The sequence below is a fragment of the Bos indicus genome, chromosome 5 (assembly GCF_029378745.1).
Source record: "Bos indicus isolate NIAB-ARS_2022 breed Sahiwal x Tharparkar chromosome 5, NIAB-ARS_B.indTharparkar_mat_pri_1.0, whole genome shotgun sequence".
NCBI lineage: Eukaryota > Metazoa > Chordata > Mammalia > Artiodactyla > Bovidae > Bos > Bos indicus.
This window is the reverse complement of record NC_091764.1, coordinates 27938631-27956382: the sequence shown is the minus strand read 5'-3', so window position 1 is coordinate 27956382 and position 17752 is coordinate 27938631.

The following is a 17752-nucleotide window of genomic DNA, read 5'->3' as shown; positions in this document are numbered from 1 at the left end:
CCCCTGCTCCATCTGTAGCTGGCATCTCTGGACCCCTTTCACCAAATCCCTTTGGGGCTGGGTGTTGGCTCCAGCCAGGGGCACCTGCTCCTGGCCACCCTGCCCTCCCTGGTCCTGGGGAGGGAGGACATTTGATTAAGAAAATGGAGCTTCCCCAAGCTCCCTGTTTGAACAGCTGCTCTGCTGTGATGACAAACAGCCGCTCCCAGGGCTCAGGTCTAGGGGAGGGGCCCTCTCACACCTTTGTTCCCAGAGCCCCAGGCTGCCAGGAGCCCAGCTGCCTGGGCATCGCCTAGCACCTTCCTGGTGTTGGGGGGCTGCCAGGGCCTCCCTGACTTTCTCCTCCCAGAACAGATTCCCAGCCCCTCTCCTACCAGCCTGCTCCCCCTCGGCAGCTAGCGTTGGCAGTGATGTCAGTCCCCCTCACCCAGGCCGAAGGGGGCTCCTGGCTGGCTGTGTGCACCCCGAGGAGGCTGAGGAGGTGCCCAGGGCGGGGCTGGATCCCACCTCTCAGCTGATGGCATGACGGCGCCAGCACAGCAGCCTCCTGCCGTGTAGGTGGGTGACAGGGAGTGACTAATGTGCGAGCTGCAATGCTAAAAATTAACCCAGGGATCGTGTTTGGTGGAGGGGTGGGGGTGGATGGGAAAGAAGAGGCTAGGAATACTGTGTGGCCGGTATCCCCCCTGCCCTGCCTCCCCTCCTTTACCTCCCACCAGCCTTCTGGTCCTCTCAAAGCCTCAGGGGACTCTGCAGGAGCCCCTCCTCCCCAGGCCAGGAGGGGCCCCTAATAATTCCAAGGAGGAAGGGAGTGGATGCCACTCCAGGCCTCCTGGATGGTAGCCTGAGGACACAGCCTTGCAGATGGAGTTCAGATCTGAGGTCCTCACAGAGCTCTCATCTGCCCGATCCCCTCAGTATGGGGGCTGTGTGCCCCCGAGTCCCCTGGTTCATCCCCCTCTTCCCAGGCCAGAGCTCTGCCCAGGGGTGGTAGGGGGGGCAGAAGCATCCAGCGCATAGAGACAAGGGCAGGTCCCTGCCCTACAAGGCTGCAGCTGGGGGACAGTGAGGGTGTCAGCAGTCCTGAAGGAAAGGACAGGAGTCTGTCTCCCAGAGCATCACCTAGGAACCAGCATTGTGCTAAGCATGTCCACATCCATCACCTTACTCAGGCCTCACAGCATATGTGACAGCCCATTCTCCAGATAAAGAAAACTGAGGATTAGAGAGGATAACGTAGCCCAGCTGGTACCTGCCTGAGCCTGCATTCTCTCAGATCCATCTATCTCTTGAGCCTAGACTGGGGAGAGGGATGTTTTCTGGAGGAAGGAGTGTGAGGACGGGGTCAAGGTGGCAAGGAACCCTTTTGAGGAATTGAACCTCCAGAGCTGTGGGATTCACTTATGGGGAGCAAGGTGGGAGCATGGAGGGTAAATGAAAGGTGGAATCTGAGAGAGCAGGAGCTGAGGTGTGCCAGACAGCAAAGGGAGGAGGACATCAGGACCAGGGATCAAGGTTCCATGGATTTGGGTGCTGTCCTAGAGTAAGGGGGGCAGAGGGGCTCTAGGGACTGGGTTCTAGGAGTCACAAAAGGAACTGGGGCTTAGAGTAGAGTTTTGTGGACAGACATAAGAAAAATTGTCAGAAGGAGGGCACCCATAAACACTCCTGTTTTCTCTGGAGACAAAACCAGAGAACTTGAGCTGAACTTGAGCAGGAGGGGAAAGGTGAGACAGTAGATGACACTTCTCACCAGTTCATTACTCACTCATGAACCTGGGGAAGTGAGAAAGGTTGTGGGACTCTTCGAGTGTCAGGAAAAATGTCAGGCTGTCACGCTGGGAGGCTGCCTGATCCTGCACTGAAGGCTGGAGGGGATGACCTAAAGGAGGGAGTGATGGATCGAGAGAAGTGAGAAAGAAAAGAAAGGGGCCAGGAAGGTTCCTCCTAGAATAAAATAGATGAAACAGATGCTGGAGAACAGAGCAGGTGTGCCTGACCCCTGGTGGTGATCTCAGAACACTGCACCTCTCAGCCCAGAACTCCCCAAAGGCAATGGGGCAGAGGTAGGGTTCTCCCCACAGTCAAGATGCCCTGAAGGCAGCTCTCCACCTTAGAGCCCACCTGCTCAGGCCTGCTCTCATGCTCTTACAAAGTGGACCCTCTTTGAACCTCACAAACCATCTGAAGCTCTTCGACACCCTTGCTGGGCCTGGCACTGAGCAGGCATTCAAACAACACTGGAGGCAGGCAGGTCTGAACGAATGAACGGTGAATTCAGAATCTATAAGTCATCCAACTCCACTGATTTCAACCAATTTACCCTCTCTGCAGGGCACTCCAGGCCCCCCTGAGGTCCTGTCATCTGTGTCATCCTCCGGGAGCTGAGGACCTGGGCCTCCCACCTTCCACTTCATGGTGTAAGTTTGGGGGCGTAAGGTAGCTTCTCCCCACAAACTGGAAGCGCTTGGAGAGCAAGGGGAACCCACTGGACACATCTATGTCCCCACCTTGGCTGGAGTGGGGCATAGGGACACAACACAGGTATCCAGGACCTGCTGGCTGACTGGGTGTAGCCAACGCTCAGGGGGGAGGGGAGCGGACAGGAGATGGGGGACCGAGCTGGGGTTCATGTCTAGACCAGAATTCGGGGTCAGGAGCGGGAGGTGAGAAGTGGCGGTGCTGGGGAGAACAGCCCCATGAGCTGTCGGAAGCCGACCTTCAAGTTCTGGGCTTGGTTGCAATGGGTGAGGGCTGGAGTGCCACTTTTGGTGACGAACTGGAGTCAGTTGGGCACTTCCACCCTGAAGCTGAGAGGCTGAGGGCTGAGTTGCGGAAGCAGGTCCCAGCCTTGGGGGTGCAGCCGCCATTAGCTGAAATGGGGGTGGAGATGGGGATTCTGGTTTGCGTTTGGCTGGGAGCTGAGAGGGAAGCAGGTGGCACAGCCCGAGTGAGTAACCGCCTCCCCGGAGCAGCAAATCTTGCCGCCTCAGGAAGTCCCACAGACGTGCTGCACCCTGTCCCCCGCCCACGCCCACCCTCGCTCCGCCGCGGCGCGTGGCTCCCCAGCACCTTTGACCTCATCGCGGACGCCCACACCATCGCCCTCTCCCCTACAACCTCTCCTGCGTGTCCTCCCCATATTCCTTGCCCCACTGGCACCCGCTGCCTCTCCAACCCTAAGGCCCACAGACCCTTTAGAATCGAGGGAAGGCGCCCCATGCGCACCTCCGGGCTCTCTGGATCTGGGGAGGGGCTGTCCGGGAGTGGGGCGTGGCCCGGCAGGTTTGCGGAGTTTGGGGCGGCGTTGCCCTCTGCTGGGCAGATCCGGGAATTGCTTCGCCTCTGTCGCCGCGTCCTTCCACTGCCCGTTATCCCACCTGTTTTTGGACCTTCCTTGACTTCTCTGCCATCTCTCTCCTTTCCTTGACCTGACCCTTGCAGGACTCCGACTATGCAGATGTCGGTCCTGGATCCAGCTCTGTTACATTTTGTCCGAGGCAGAGTCATAGCCTCCCTGGGACTTGGCTTCCTTCCCTGTGAAATAGCAGTCATGAAGTCCAAACGTGGGACTGTGAAAGAAGACACTTTGTAAACTGAAAGCGAGCATCTGAAGATGAAGTGTGGTTGTTGTTAAAGCTAAGGCCGTCCTCTCCCGCCTTCTGGAAGGAGGGGCTTAGTTCATCCCTTGGGATCACCACATTTTGATGCATTGCTTTTCAGTCTTTTTAAAAAATGATATATATATATATGGTCACATTTGCATTAAATATATTTATTATATATAGTATATTTTGGGCTTCCCTGGTGGCTCAGGGGGAAAGAATCTGTCTGCAATGAAGTACCCACAGGAGATGCAGGTTGGATCTCTGGGTGGGGAAGATTCCCTGGAGCAAGTCATGGCAACCCACTCCAGTATTCTTGCCTGGAAAATTCCATGGACAGAGGAGCCTGGAGGGCTGCAGTCCATAGGGTCACAAAGAGTCAAACATGACTGAAGTGACTTAGCATGCATGCACGCATACTGTATATTTATATAATAAACATATCAGTTCAGTTCAGTTCAGTTCAGTCACTCAGTCGTGTCCGACTCTTTGCGACCACATGAATCGCAGCACGCCAGGCCTCTCTGTCCATCACCAACTCCCGGAGTTTACCCAAACTCATGTCCATCGAGTTGGCAATGCAATCCACCCATCTCATCCTCTGTCGTCCCCTTCTCCTCCTGCCTCCAATCCCTCCCAGCATCAGAGTCTTTTCCAATGAGTCAACTCTTCGCATGAGGTGGCCAAAGTATTGGAGTTTCAGCTTCAACATCAGTCCATCCAATGAACACCCAGGACTGATCTCCTTTAGGATGGACTGGTTGGAGCTCCTTGCAGTCCAAGGGACTCTCAAGAGTCTTCTCCAACATCACAGTTCAAAAGCATCAATTCTTCTATCCTCAGCTTTCTTCACAGTCCAACTCTCATATCCATACATAACGACAGGAAAAACCATAGCCTTGACTAGACGGACCTTTGTTGGCAAAGTAATGTCTCTGCTTTTCAATATGCAATCTAGGTTGGTCATAACTTTTCTTCCAAGGAGTAAGCGTCTTTTAATTTCATGGCTGCAATCACCATCTGCAGTGATTTTGGAGCCCCTAAAAATAAAGTCTGACACTGTTTCCACTGTTTCCCCATCTATTTCCCATGAAGTGATGGGACCAGATGCCATGATCTTAGTTTTCTGTATATTGAGCTTTAAGCCAACTTTTTCACTCTCCTCTTTCACTTTCATCAAGAGGCTTTTTAGTTCCTCTTCACTTTCTGCCATAAAGGTGATGTCATCTGCATATCTGAAGTAATTGATATTTCTCCTGGCAATCTTGATTCCAGCTTGTGCTTCATCCAGCCCAGCATTTCTCATGATGTACTCTGCATATAAGTTAAATAAGTAGGGTGACAATATACAGCCTTGACGTACTCCTTTTCCTATTTGGAACCAGTCTGTTGTTCCATGTCCAGTTCTAACTGTTGCTTCCTGACCTGCATATAGGTTTCTCAAGAGGCGGGTCAGGTGGTCTGGTATTCCCATCTCTTTCAGAATTTTCCACAGTTTATTGTGATCCACACAGTCAAAGGCTTTGGCATAGTCAATAAAGCAGAAATAGATGTTTTTCTGGAACTCTCTTGCTTTTTCAATGATCCAGTGGATGTTGGCAATTTGATCTCTGGTTCCTCCGCCTTTTCTAAAACCAGCTTGAACATCTGGAAGTTCATGGTTCACGTATTGCTGAAGCCTGGCTTGGAGCATTTTGAGCATCACTTTACTAGCGTGTGAGATGAGTGCAATGCAAGTGTAGCCATACTCTGCACACTGTTTTATGTCCCACCTTCTTCTCCCCAAGTGCACAAATCATTGTAAAAGCCTGGCTTCTGGAGTCAGACAAACCTGATTCATGTCCTTTCTCAGTGACTTTGTATTTCCATCCTCAGGCAAACCACATAACCTTTATTTTTTCTCAGCCTCATTTTCCTCCTATGCAAAATGGTGATAATGTCGGGAATATCCACTTCACAGGCTTGAGGTAAAGCCCTGGTCACAGAGAGCTCAGAACTTGTTAGCTGGTGTTACTGTGTTTTGCGAAGGACTCTTCCCCAACGGTCTGATTCTTGGAGCACAGGTCTGATGTCTCCCTTGTACATGTGGCATAACCCTAAGAAAAGGAGAACTCTCCATCTGTGAACTTGCTGAACCCCAACACCACTCTTGGCCACATGGGTCTTATTATTTTTCCAGAAATGCTCCTTCTAGTGCCCTCCAAGTCATCCTCGGCCTTGTTAGCTTTTTCTCCAGGAAAGGGCTCCACCCTCACTTCCCTAGGGTTCCGGCTACCTTGCTGCTTCCTCAGAGAAGCCTATCTGTTTCTTCATCACCACCTCAGTCATTCTCTAACTACGTACCTGCTCTATTTTTCTTCATAGCACTTATTACATGACATTATGTTATATGGGTTTCCCCAGTGGCTCAGTGGTAAGGAATCTGCCTGCAATGCAGGAGATGCAGGAGATGTGGGTTCAATCACTGGGTGGGGAAGTGGGGAAGATCCCCTGGAGGAAGGCATGGCAACCCACTCCAGTATTCTTGCCTGAAAAATCCCATGGACAGAGGAGCCTGGCAGGCTACTCTCTATGGGGTCACAAAGAGTTGGACATGATTTATTTTTTAAAATTTATTTAAGTATAGTTGAGTTTCAGTGCTGGGTTAGTTTTTGCCATGAAAGTGAAAGTCGCTCAGTCGTGTCTGCCTCTTTGCAACCCCATGGACTATACAGTCCATGGAATTCTCTAGGCCAGAATATTGGAGTGGGTAGCCTTTCCCTTCTCCCGGGGATCTTCCTGACCCAGGAATGGAACCGGGGTTTCCTTCATTGCAGGCAGATTCTTTACCAACTGAGCTATCAGGGAAGCCCCTGTATGGAAGCCCATACATGAAAAAGAATGTATACATAACTGATTTCTGCTATACAGGAAAGGAATTAAGTTATACATATATATATATACATGTATATATATATTCATGTATATATATATACATATATATACATTATTTTTCATGTTCTTTTCCATTATGATTTATCACAGAATATTGAATATTGTTTCCTGTGCTATATCAGTTCAGTTCAGTCGCTCAGTCATGTCCAACTCTGCGACCCCATGAACCACAGCGCACCAGGCCTCCCTGTCCATCACCAACTCCCAGAGTTCACCCAAACCCATGTCCATTGAGTCAGTGATGACATCCAACCATCTCATCCCCTGTCATTCCCTTCTTCTCCTGCCCTCAATCTTTCCCAGCATCAGGGTCTTTTCCAATGAGTCAGCTCTTCGCATCAGGTGGCCAAAGTATTGGAGTTTCAGCTTCAACATCAGTCCTTCCAATGAACACCCAGGACTGATCTCCTTTAGGATGGACTGGTTGGATATCCTTGCAGTCCAAGGGATTCTCAAGAGTCTTCTCCAACACCACAGTTCAAAACCATCAATTCTTCGGTGCTCAGCTTTCTTCACAGTCCAAATCTCACATCCATACATGACCACTGGAAAAACCATAGCCTTGACTAGACGGACCTTTGTCGGCAAAGTAATGTCTCTGCTTTTGAATATGCTATCCAGGTTGGTCATAACTTTCCTTCCAAGGAGTAAGCGTCTTTTAATTTCATGGCTGCAATCACCATCTGTTGTGATTTTGGAGCCCAGAAAAATAAAGTCAGCCACTGTTTCCCCATTTATTTGCCTTGAAGTGATGGGAGTGGATGCTACAATCTTAGTTTTCTGAATGTTGAGCTTTAAGCCAACTTTTTCACCCTCCTCTTTCACTTTCATCAAGAGGCTCTTTAGTTCTTCATTTTCTGTTGTAAGGGTGGTGTCAACTGCATATCTGAGGTTATTGATATTTCTCCCAGCAATCTTGATTCCAGCTTGTGCTTCATCCAGTCCAGCGTTTCTCATGATGTACTCTGCATATAAGTTAAATAAGCAGGGTGACAATATACAGCCTTGACGTACTCCTTTTCCTATTTGGAACCAGTCTGTTGTTCCATGTCCAGTTCTAACTGTTGCTTCCTGACCTGCATATAGGTTTCTCAAGAGGCGGGTCAGGTGGTCTGGTATTCCCATCTCTTTCAGAATTCTCCACAGTTTATTGTGATCCACACAGTCAAAGGCTTTGGCATAGTCAATAAAGCAGAAATAGATGTTTTTCTGAAACTCTCTTGTTTTCTCAATGATCCAGCGGATGTTGGCAATTTGATCTCTGGTTCCTCTGCCTTTTCTAAAACCAGCTTGAACATCTGGAAGTTCACGATTCACGTATTGCTGAAGCGTGGCTTGGAGAATTTTGAGCATTACTTTACTAAGGTGTGAAATGAGTGCAATTGTGAGGTAGTTTGAGCATTCTTTGGCATTGCCTTTCTTTGGGATTGGGATGAAAACTGACCTTTTCCAGTCCTGTGGCCACTGGTGAGTTTTCCAAATTTGCTGGCATATTGAGTGCAGAACTTTCACAGCATCATCTTTCAGGATTTGAAAGAGCTCAACTGGAATTCCACTAGCTTTGTTCGTAGTGATGCTTCCTAAGGCCCACTTGACTTCACATTCCAGGATGTCTGGCTCTAGGTGAGTGATCACAGCATCGTGACTATCTGGGTCATGAAGATCTTTTTTTGTACAGTTCTGTGTATTCTTGCCACCTCTTCTTAATATCTTCTGCTTCTATTAGGTCCTTACCATTTCTGTCCTTTATTGAGCCCATCTTTGCCTAAAATGTTCCCTTGGTATCTCTAATTTTCTTGAAGAGATCTCTAGTCTTTCCCATTCTATTGTTGTTTATCCATTCTACATATAATAGCATCTGGAGGAGAAGCTTAGTAATAGCATCTGCTAATGCCAAACTCCCATTGCATCCCTCCACATCTCCTCTCCCTGGCAACCATAAGTCTGATCCCTGTGTATGTGAGTCTGTTTCATAGATAAGTTCACTTGCGTCATAATTTAGATTCCATGTATAAGTGATGTCATGCAGTGTTTGTCTTTCTCTTTTTGATCTCCTTCACTTAGTATGATAATCTCTAGGTCCATCCATGTTGCTGCAAATGGCAATACTTCATTTTTATGGCTGAGTAGTATCCCGTCGTATGTATCCATCACATCTTCTTTATCCACTCGTCTGTTGATGGACATTAAGGTTGCTTTCACATCTTGGCTATTGTGAATAGTGCTGCCATGAACATAGGAGTTCATGTATCTTTTTGAATTATACTTTTGCCTGGATATATTCCTAGAAGTGCTGGATTATATGGAAACTCTATTTTTAGCTTTTTAAGGAACCTCCATACTGTCCTTCATAATGGCTGAACCAATTTACATTCCCACCAACTGTGTAGTAACGGTCCCTTCTCTCCACAGCCTTTCCAGCATTTGTTATTTGTAGACTTGGAAAAAAAAAATTTTATTTTTAATTGAAGGATAATTGCTCTATTTGTAGACTTCTTCATGATGGCCATTCCGACTGGTGTGAGGTGGTCCCTCACTGTAGCTTTAATTTGAGTTTCTCTAATAATTACTGATGTTGAGCATCTTTCCATGTGTCTGTTGTCCCTCGGTAGGTCTTCTTTGGAGAAATGTCTGTTTATGTCTTCTGCCCATTTTTCAAATGGGTTGTTTGCTTTTTTGCTATTGAGTTATATGAGATGTTTGTATACTTTTGGAAATTAACCCCTTGTTGGTTGTATCATTTGCAAATATTCCCCCCCCCCCCCATTCTGTAGGTTTTCTTTTTGTTTTGTTTATGGTTTCCTCTGAGTGACTTCACTTTCACTTTTCACTTTCATGTATTGGAGAAGGAAATGGCGACCCATTCCAGTGTTCTTGCCTGGAGAATCCCAGGGACGGGGGAGCCTGGTGGGCTGCCATCTATGTGGTCGCACAGAGTCGGACACGATTGAAGTGACTTAGCAGCAGCAGCAGCAGCTGCTGTGTAAAAGCTTGTAAGTTTGCGTATGTATTTTATCTGTATCTCCCCACTCAATGTATCTCCTTGGAACATAGGGACTTTTTGAGCTTTTCCTCCACCTCTGTGGCTCCTAGGAAACTGTCTGGCACATAGTAGGCCCTGGACAGATTTGTGTGAATATGAATAAATCTACCACTTGCCTTCCCTTCGGAGGCAGCAATCCAGTAGAAGCCACTTCTGTCCAGTAGAGGGCACCACTACATAGTATTTTGGGGTCTCTAGGAGTTGGTGCTAGGAATGGAGATATTTATAAAGCCTGAAAGTCTCTCTCCTCCCACTCTGTGGGCCGCTCAGTCGGGCTGGAACCGGAAGCAGGAGGGCCCCCTGTGCTAATCTACCCTGGCAGCGGGGAGCTGGCATGCACTGGCCGCTTCATCCGGCGGGCTCCGGTGCCCGAGGTCGGAATACCCTGACTTGACCGCTGTCCTGGACACACCTCTTAGCAGCTGAGGCTTCGGGACAGATCACACCCTGTCCCAAGCTCTGCAAAATGAGGGCAATGACAGGAGTTGGGCGGCTGGCTCCTGGCTTTGCTGTGAAGACCAGACAGGAATGTGTGTGAAATGTTTTGTGAATGTAAACACCAGGGGAATGTAATTTACACACGCCTTTATTGGTAGTGGCAGCAAATTAGCAACAAAAGAGGAGAGATTAGAGGGCACTTGCAAGGCTAAGTGAAGGTGGGTTTATGAAGGGGATTAAAATAGTGAAGGAGAAAGAAGTTAAAAATAACAACTACCTTTCACCAAGAGCTTATTAGGAGCCAAGTCTTAGGAAAGTGATCTCCAAACATTGTCTAATTATAGCCAACACTTAGATAGGGCTACCCTGTGCCAGGCACTAAATGCTTTATGCGTAGAAACTCCTGAGATCTTTACAATTCAGGGAGCTGGGTCGTGTCACACTCTACAAGAGGACACGGAGGCATGGAGAGCTTAAGTAAACTGCCCAAGGTCACACAGACAAAGTAGGATTCAAACCTGAACAATCTGCCTCCTGGCAGAATGGGTTCTTAAATCCTCATGGTCCCAACCAAACGGAAAAGGAGATAAGATCGTTGCATTGCCCATACAGGAAGCTGAGGCTCAGAAAGCTGACAGAGCCTGCCCAAAGTCATGATGTGAATACGTGTATTTGAACCCTGCTTAACCTCCAATGGATATTTCCCAGTCCCCACCGGAGTCAGGGAAGGGGCTTCAGGGATGGGTACAGACTTCTGTTAGAGGGGCCAGCAGCAGACACACCTGGCTCTTGCTCTGAGCATCAGGGAGGGTCAGAGAACAGAGGTTGTGCAGGGCAGAGAGCTGGAGGAGAGGCAGCTCAGTGGCCTCAAGTCCATGGGAGGAAGGAGGCTGGGTCAGTTTCTGGGCCAGGTTGGGAGGAAGTGAAAGTGTGCTAGAAGCCATCAGGCTATCCACAGCGATTCCACCCGGGCCTGTGAGCCTCGCCACACACATCCACACAGGGAACAGGGGCTCTGAGGGGCTGGCCCGGCTGTGGGAGGAGGGAGCAGCCCCACCCCTTGCCACAAGTGCCCCCAGCCCAGCCCCTGGCTTCCAACCTGTTACATAAGCTGCTACATACCCAGGGGCTGGAAATAGCCATGGCAGGGCCCAGGCTGGGCTGGGGGCATGATGAATGGTCTTCAGGAACATCAGCTGACCTCTCCTGAAGTGACCTGAGGGACTGTGGGTGGCTCAGGTTACCCAGCCCTCCCTAGAGGAGGCCCTGCCTGTCCTCCGTGACTCCGTGTCTGGACATTTATGGTGCGTCTGAGGGATCTTCCCACTCTGAAGCCTGAGTGGCTGAGGCAGCTCACAGCTACACCGCGCCCACTGGGGCCTCCCTGGGTGTTGGGGGCCAGAGCCTCGCCCTGAGAAAGTGTTTGGGGATCTCTGCCGCCAACTGCAAGGAGGGCTGGGATCTCTGCCCCTCGGGGTCCTCCGCTCAGGGCCCCGAGAGGAGAGCAAGAGGAGTCAGAGAAATTGGAGGTGGGAAAGAGGATGCTGTGGCTGCAGGCTCCATTGTTCCAGGGCTTTGCTTCACTCCCATCCCCACACCTCTATGTCACAGCTCACTCCGTCACCACACTCATGGCCCCTGGGCCCAAGGAGATGTCCATACACTCTGGTGCCCGAGAGAAAGGACAGAGTCACATGCCCCCTCCAGAGACAAGGCACATACGCTCCTACTCCTCAGAGCACCTTGGGTAGAATTTTGAAGATCCCCCAGGGTGTTCTCCCAGGGAAGGGTGATCATGGGGTAAGACTTATTCATGTGGCTATTCCAATTCTGTGCCTTTAAGACACCCACTCCTCTAAAAACAAAATCCTCTCCCTAAAGATAGGATGCTTTAAATTACCTAACAGTTAAATCACCTAATTATTCTCCCCCCCACCCAAATCCTTCAGTGGAACAGGCACTCTTAGGGAATTAGGACTTCTTTATTCCATGATCTCAGAACTTCCTGACAGAGAATGAAAAGTGAAAGTGTTAGTGCGACCCCATGGACTGTAAGCCCACCAGGCTCCTCTCTCTATGGAACTCTCCAGGCAAGAATACTGGGGTGGGTAGCCATTCCCTTCTCCAGGGGATCTTCCCAACCCAGGGATCAAACCCCGGTCTCCTGCATTACAGGCAGATTCTTTACCTTCTGAGCCACCAGAGAAGCCCTTCTGACGGATAGGAACCCTCCGACTGGAGAAGGGTGGGAAATTTTACAAAAGAGCAATGGAGGGCTGGTGAGTTGCTTTACCTTCTTGATGACAGATTCCCTGCTCAGTGATCAGACACACACACACACACACACAGAGAACTGCTCTTCTCAGTGCTCAGGCGTGGGGCCAGGACCCCCTCCCCAAACTCCTATGTCAGCACGCTATAGAAGGGCCTGCTGTACCGAGGCACTGCCCCTGCCTCTGCTCCCCTCCTGTGTGCCTGGATCTCTGAGCTCATGGCAGAGGAATATGGGAGACAGGCCCAAAGACCACCAGAGAGCTAAGGGACACCCACCCCACTGCCAGGTAAACCTGTGTAGGGAAGGCTTGGCCTCCACTGTTCTGTGGCCTCCCTGTGTCTCCAGGCCCTCCCCCGGGAGTTGTCACTGGTAACCAGAGCTGGATCATCTGGTGAGAGCTGGAGGAGCAGCGTCGCTTGGCAACCTGGAGAGCACACAAGATCCAGCTAATCTGGGCTGCTCTGGCAAGCCCCTCCATCTCCAGGGCAGCTGCCTGCTGGCTAGCAGCAGACCCTGTTCCCCTCCCCTGCAGGGGAAGATGCTTTAAAACTTCTACCTATTTCCACTTCAGCAACCCCAAGTTCTAGGCCAAGGTCTGGGCAGGGAAGACCCTTCTCTACCCACCCTCCCTCCTTCCCACCCAACTCCTCATTCTGGAACCCCATCTTCCTTCACAGCACAGTGAAAAATCTGCAGACCTCCCTGGGGATCCTAGCTGTGTTGCCAGCCATGAAGTGCAGAGCAAATCACTTCACCTCCCTGAATTTTCAGAGTCTAAACCAGGAGGCCACAACCAGCTGTTCACTGCAGAAACCTGAGGCCACACCAACCTGGATACAAACCATGCTCTGTGATTTCTCAGCTGTGTGCCGTTAGGCACGTTATTTAGCTTCCTGGAGCCTCAGTTCCCGCAATACTAAACAGGACCCACCTAAGAGTGCTGTTGAACGGCAGGAAGAGACAAAACAAGGAAAGTGCTTGGCACAGTGTCTGGCACGTGGCCCTCCACAATGCTTTTGCTCACCTCCGAGCTTTACCACTTACTGTTTCCTCTCCCTGGAACTCTTGGCCCTTCCCCTGACTCTCCACCTCATAAATATTCCTCAGCTGAAAACTTAACTTCCTGAGGAAGGAGAAAAATTACTTTCCTTATCCACCATCCCACTTCTAAATTGCAGCTCTTCATTAAATGTGTCATTGACATCCTGCAACTCGTTTTCTCTTTAGGGCGCTTATTACTTATTTGCAAGATGCTTTAATGGCAGTCTGGGTTGTAAGAAGGCACAGAGACAGGGAATGTATCTGTTTTGTTCTTTGCTTTGTGTCCCCAGCGGGAGAGTTGTCCCCGATGTTCTCCAAAGAACGGTTCAGCTTTCTGTGTACCTCTGTATTTATTTCTTCCCTCTCTTTCCAACTTGACCTAACTAATATTTGCATCATTTCTTAGGTTCACTGATCTCCAAGAAGCACGGACTAACTGGAAAGATAGCTCAAGAATTATAGGGGTTTATCCTTAATTACTCTCTAGTCCCCACAGGAATGGCCGGACCATATTTGAGATGGAAAGTCCCCAACCGGTTCCGCTACGGATTTCAGATTTCGGGGCCACTCTCTTTTCTCAGCCTGGAGGCACCCCTCCTCTCCGCCGCCCCGCGCAATCCTGGCAAAGAAGTCTATTTGCATACATCAGACCCAAAGGCAGTGAACGCCCAATGGCTGATTTGCATGGGCTCGTGCTATTGGTTGGAAGGGCGGCACGGTAGCCAATGGTTTGCAGCGGTGTTTACCCAGCGGCGGGTCCGCGCCGCCGGGTGATGTAATGGAAGCCTGGCTGGACCCGGCGTGGACTCCCTCCGGTCCGCTTGGTGACGTAGCGGCTTCCCCGGGCCCCACCCGACCCAACCCGGCCTGGCGCGGGGGCATTACGGCCACCCCCGGGAACACGGCGTGGGGCACAGACGAGGCCGCAGCGCTGCAGCGGGGCCCGGCCCTATTCCTTCCGGCCTGGCGTTCCGGTCCGGGCCCGGCGTTCCGGTCCCGGCCCCTCTGGGAGGGCCCGCTGGGCCAGATCTGATCTCTGGCAACGTGGAGAGAAATCTGGAAGCAGACAGCAGAGGATTACCAAACTCGACTCCTCTGGGAATAGATTACCGGTCTCTCACTTAGTAAATCATCACGCAGTTCTGTAACGTTTTGCATTTGTTTACAACGAGCTTGTTTGATTTTGTAATTTAAAAAATAAGTTACAGAGGATTTCTGTTTGTTTTTAATAATAAAGAGGCTGGCTTGGATTTAGGGGAAATCTTGGTATTAATTCCAGCTCTGTCACTTCCAGCCTGGTGAATTTGGCCACTGTTTCCTGTTGGCCCTGACGGCCTTCCATGGCAACTAGGGAACAGCAAATGTGGAGACACTTTTAAAAGCACCCAGCAGGGCACCTCCTCCTCCTCCTTATGCCATTCAGAGCATGTACTCCCATCTAGGTCACCCGTGGAAAGCCATGATCCCTGGGACAGCCCCTGAAAGGCCTGGTCTTTGTGCCCCCATTTTTTGCCCTTTAATTGCTCCTAAACCTGGGGAAGGGGTGGGGGGACCCCAGCCTGGTATTTCTCCATCCTCAGAGTGAGGAAGGGAACCACGAAGGGAATCCCCTCCACAGCCCCTCTCCTCATTGAGGGCTGGGACCTGGACAGGGGAGCCCCTTCAGGGCCCAAATTGTCTGGGGCACCCCCTGGACATCCTTTTACCCCTGCCCCCAGTGGGTTAGGGTGGAGGTAAGGTGGAATGGTGTCTCCCTGACTGGGTGGAGTTGGGTTACCAGGTTCTGCTACTTTGAGATGGAAGGGCGAATGGGGAACACCACTAAGGGTTTGACTGTCCTGAGTCCTGGGGCTTTGTGTCCCCAGTATCTCTACCCTATCCCCACCCCATATCTGTGAACTTTGAGGTCAATCTTTGTCCTCCGTGGAATACTCTTCCTTCTGCCTTACCTGGTCCTGTCTATCCCTTCACGCTGTGCCCATATTCTCTTCTTGCAGGGAGGTGTCTTGTGTCCTGCCTCCCCAGCTTTCTGTGGCAAGAGCTTGTCCTTCTCCCTTAGGAATTTCCCAGAATGTGGGATAGCGCTGAATGGGGTCTGTTTTCCCCTCTAGTCCTATCTCCTGAGCCGTGCAAGGAGTTGCCCTTCTCTCCCCTCAGTTTTCCTGTCTGCAGTGTGTGCTCTGTGGTAGTTGCCGAACCTTGTGTAGAGAGAGGAGAGGCTAAGTTACGAAGAAAAGGAACAAGATGGTGCATACAAATTCGAGTACTGGTCTGGGAGACGGAAAATGGGGGCTGTCGCCCTGGCTTGGCCACTGACTAACTGGGTCGAGACAAGAGGATTGAAATTTGCTGGACATCTGTCATGACATCATGAGGTGACATCACCCTCATCTGTGCAGCTCAAGCCTCCAGATAAACATACTATCTGGAAAAGCCAGGGTGAGTACTTTGGATGTGCAGCTTGAAGATGAAGTCCCCAGCCCTGCCTTAACCCAAGTCCTTTTGTGTGGAAATGGCAGGTTTGCTACTGAGTCCCAGACTTGTTGCTGCACTCTTCTATCTGTACTATTAAAGATGCACTCTTCATGACAACTCTGTGAGATCGGTATGTTGTCATCCGTGTGTTTCCAATGAAGAAACTGAAGGCCAGAGAAGGTAAATAATTGCCCTGAAGTCACATAGTTGGTAATAGTGGAGACCAGAGTCAGTCCCAGGCCTCTCGAAACTATGTTCCTTTGGCCACCTCAGTCAGCCACCACAAGCGACATGGGCATGTGTGTTTTAGCATTACATATTTTAATATATTTTTATTTCATTATAAAACAGGAGAGTATATAATAAAGCCAAGTTGTGCTAAAGTATTTATAGAAGGGAGAGACCTCTGTGGGCTGGAATTCTTCATGGAAAAAGTGGTAACTCAGACTTTTAAAAAATTTTATTCTTCCTGTCCAAATAAATGTATTTCTCCTACACAGGCAAATATTTTTAAAATGTATTTCAAAAGTTAGAATTCTGGAAAAAGAAAAAGAGGAGGTGGGGGGGTAGTGGCTTCTTTAAAAAGCCCATTTGGAAGGAACTCCTGGGGTAGGAAGGAGAGGAGGGTGGAAGGGGGAAGGAAAAAAACAGACTGATAGCCCCCTCACCCCCACCTTGCATTTTTGAAGAATTGGTTTCTTTATCTCCATCTTGGCCTAATATTTGAATCTGGGAAAGAAATATAGAGGTTCTGAGAAAGTGATTTTGCGACAAACCAGAGATCCTTGGGATCATTTTCAAAAGGAGAGAAAGAGACTTGTGAATTGCAGCAGGAGTTTAGGACAGGTCCAGGAAAGGATTTCTGGGGGTGGGCAGGAGGTGGGGAGAGGAATGTGGCCCCGGAATGAGGGCTGGGGAGGGGGGTGCGCGTGGGGCCTCTTCTGAAGAGTTTTGAATGCAGAAGAGATTCTTTGCTGCGTGGGGCCGGCCTGGATGCTGGGTTGATTAGCATGCTGATAATTTAAGTTGGCTCCAAACATGAGTACGGGCTGGTGGCTGTGACCACAGCACAGGACTGGTTCTGCCTTATGAGTGCCTTGCCTGCCTAGCAGAACTGGAGCAGACACCATAACCCCAGCCCCACTGCATTGGCCTTGGCCTGTCTCCCTGAACCAGCCCCTCTGAAGTGTGCTGCTGTTGGGAGACAAGGATTGATTTGCTCAACACAAGTATAGTTCTCCCATTTCCAAAGAGTGTACCAGTCTCGTGGGAAAGAGAAACCTTCCAAGACTCTCATCCCCAGGAAGGGTCTTACTGGGCAGAAGAGAGTGGGCCACTCAGGGCCTCCTGGCCAGTGCAGGGGCCTCTGCATAGGTATCTCTTGCGCTAAGCACCTCTTGCACTAAGCAATTCTGTGGAATGGGAAAGTCAAGTTCCTAGAGGAAAGCAAGGAGAAAGTCACTATGAGAACCTGCTGTGTACAAGACAGTTCCACAGTTGTTCAGTCCTCCTGACTCCTGATACCCAGAAGAGGATGATTATAGCATCATCCTCATTTTATAGGTAAAGAAACAGGCTGAGAGATGAAGTAACTTGCCCTAGGTCACACAGCAGTATGGGAGGAACTGCCTCCGGAAATGCTTCTCTCAGAAATCTCACTTTTCCAGCAAGTGCTCTTTCTGTAAGCCGCCTTCTTGTGTGAATGCTGGACACCTTGCTGGCCGGGCCCCTTGCCCTTGTGGTGGCATGTAGGCCAAGCAAGGCTGAGGGGGGTGTCCGCGGTTCAGAGGGCCGGGGTCCTGTCCTCTCGAAGTAGTCTAATTGCTGTGTGACTTTGGACCACTGCCGAGCCTCTCTGGGCCTCATTTTTTCCACCTCTTCCTTGGGGAAGCCCCGGGTAAATTTACTTAGAAGTCAGCTCTAGGTTTGCAGCCTCGGTCG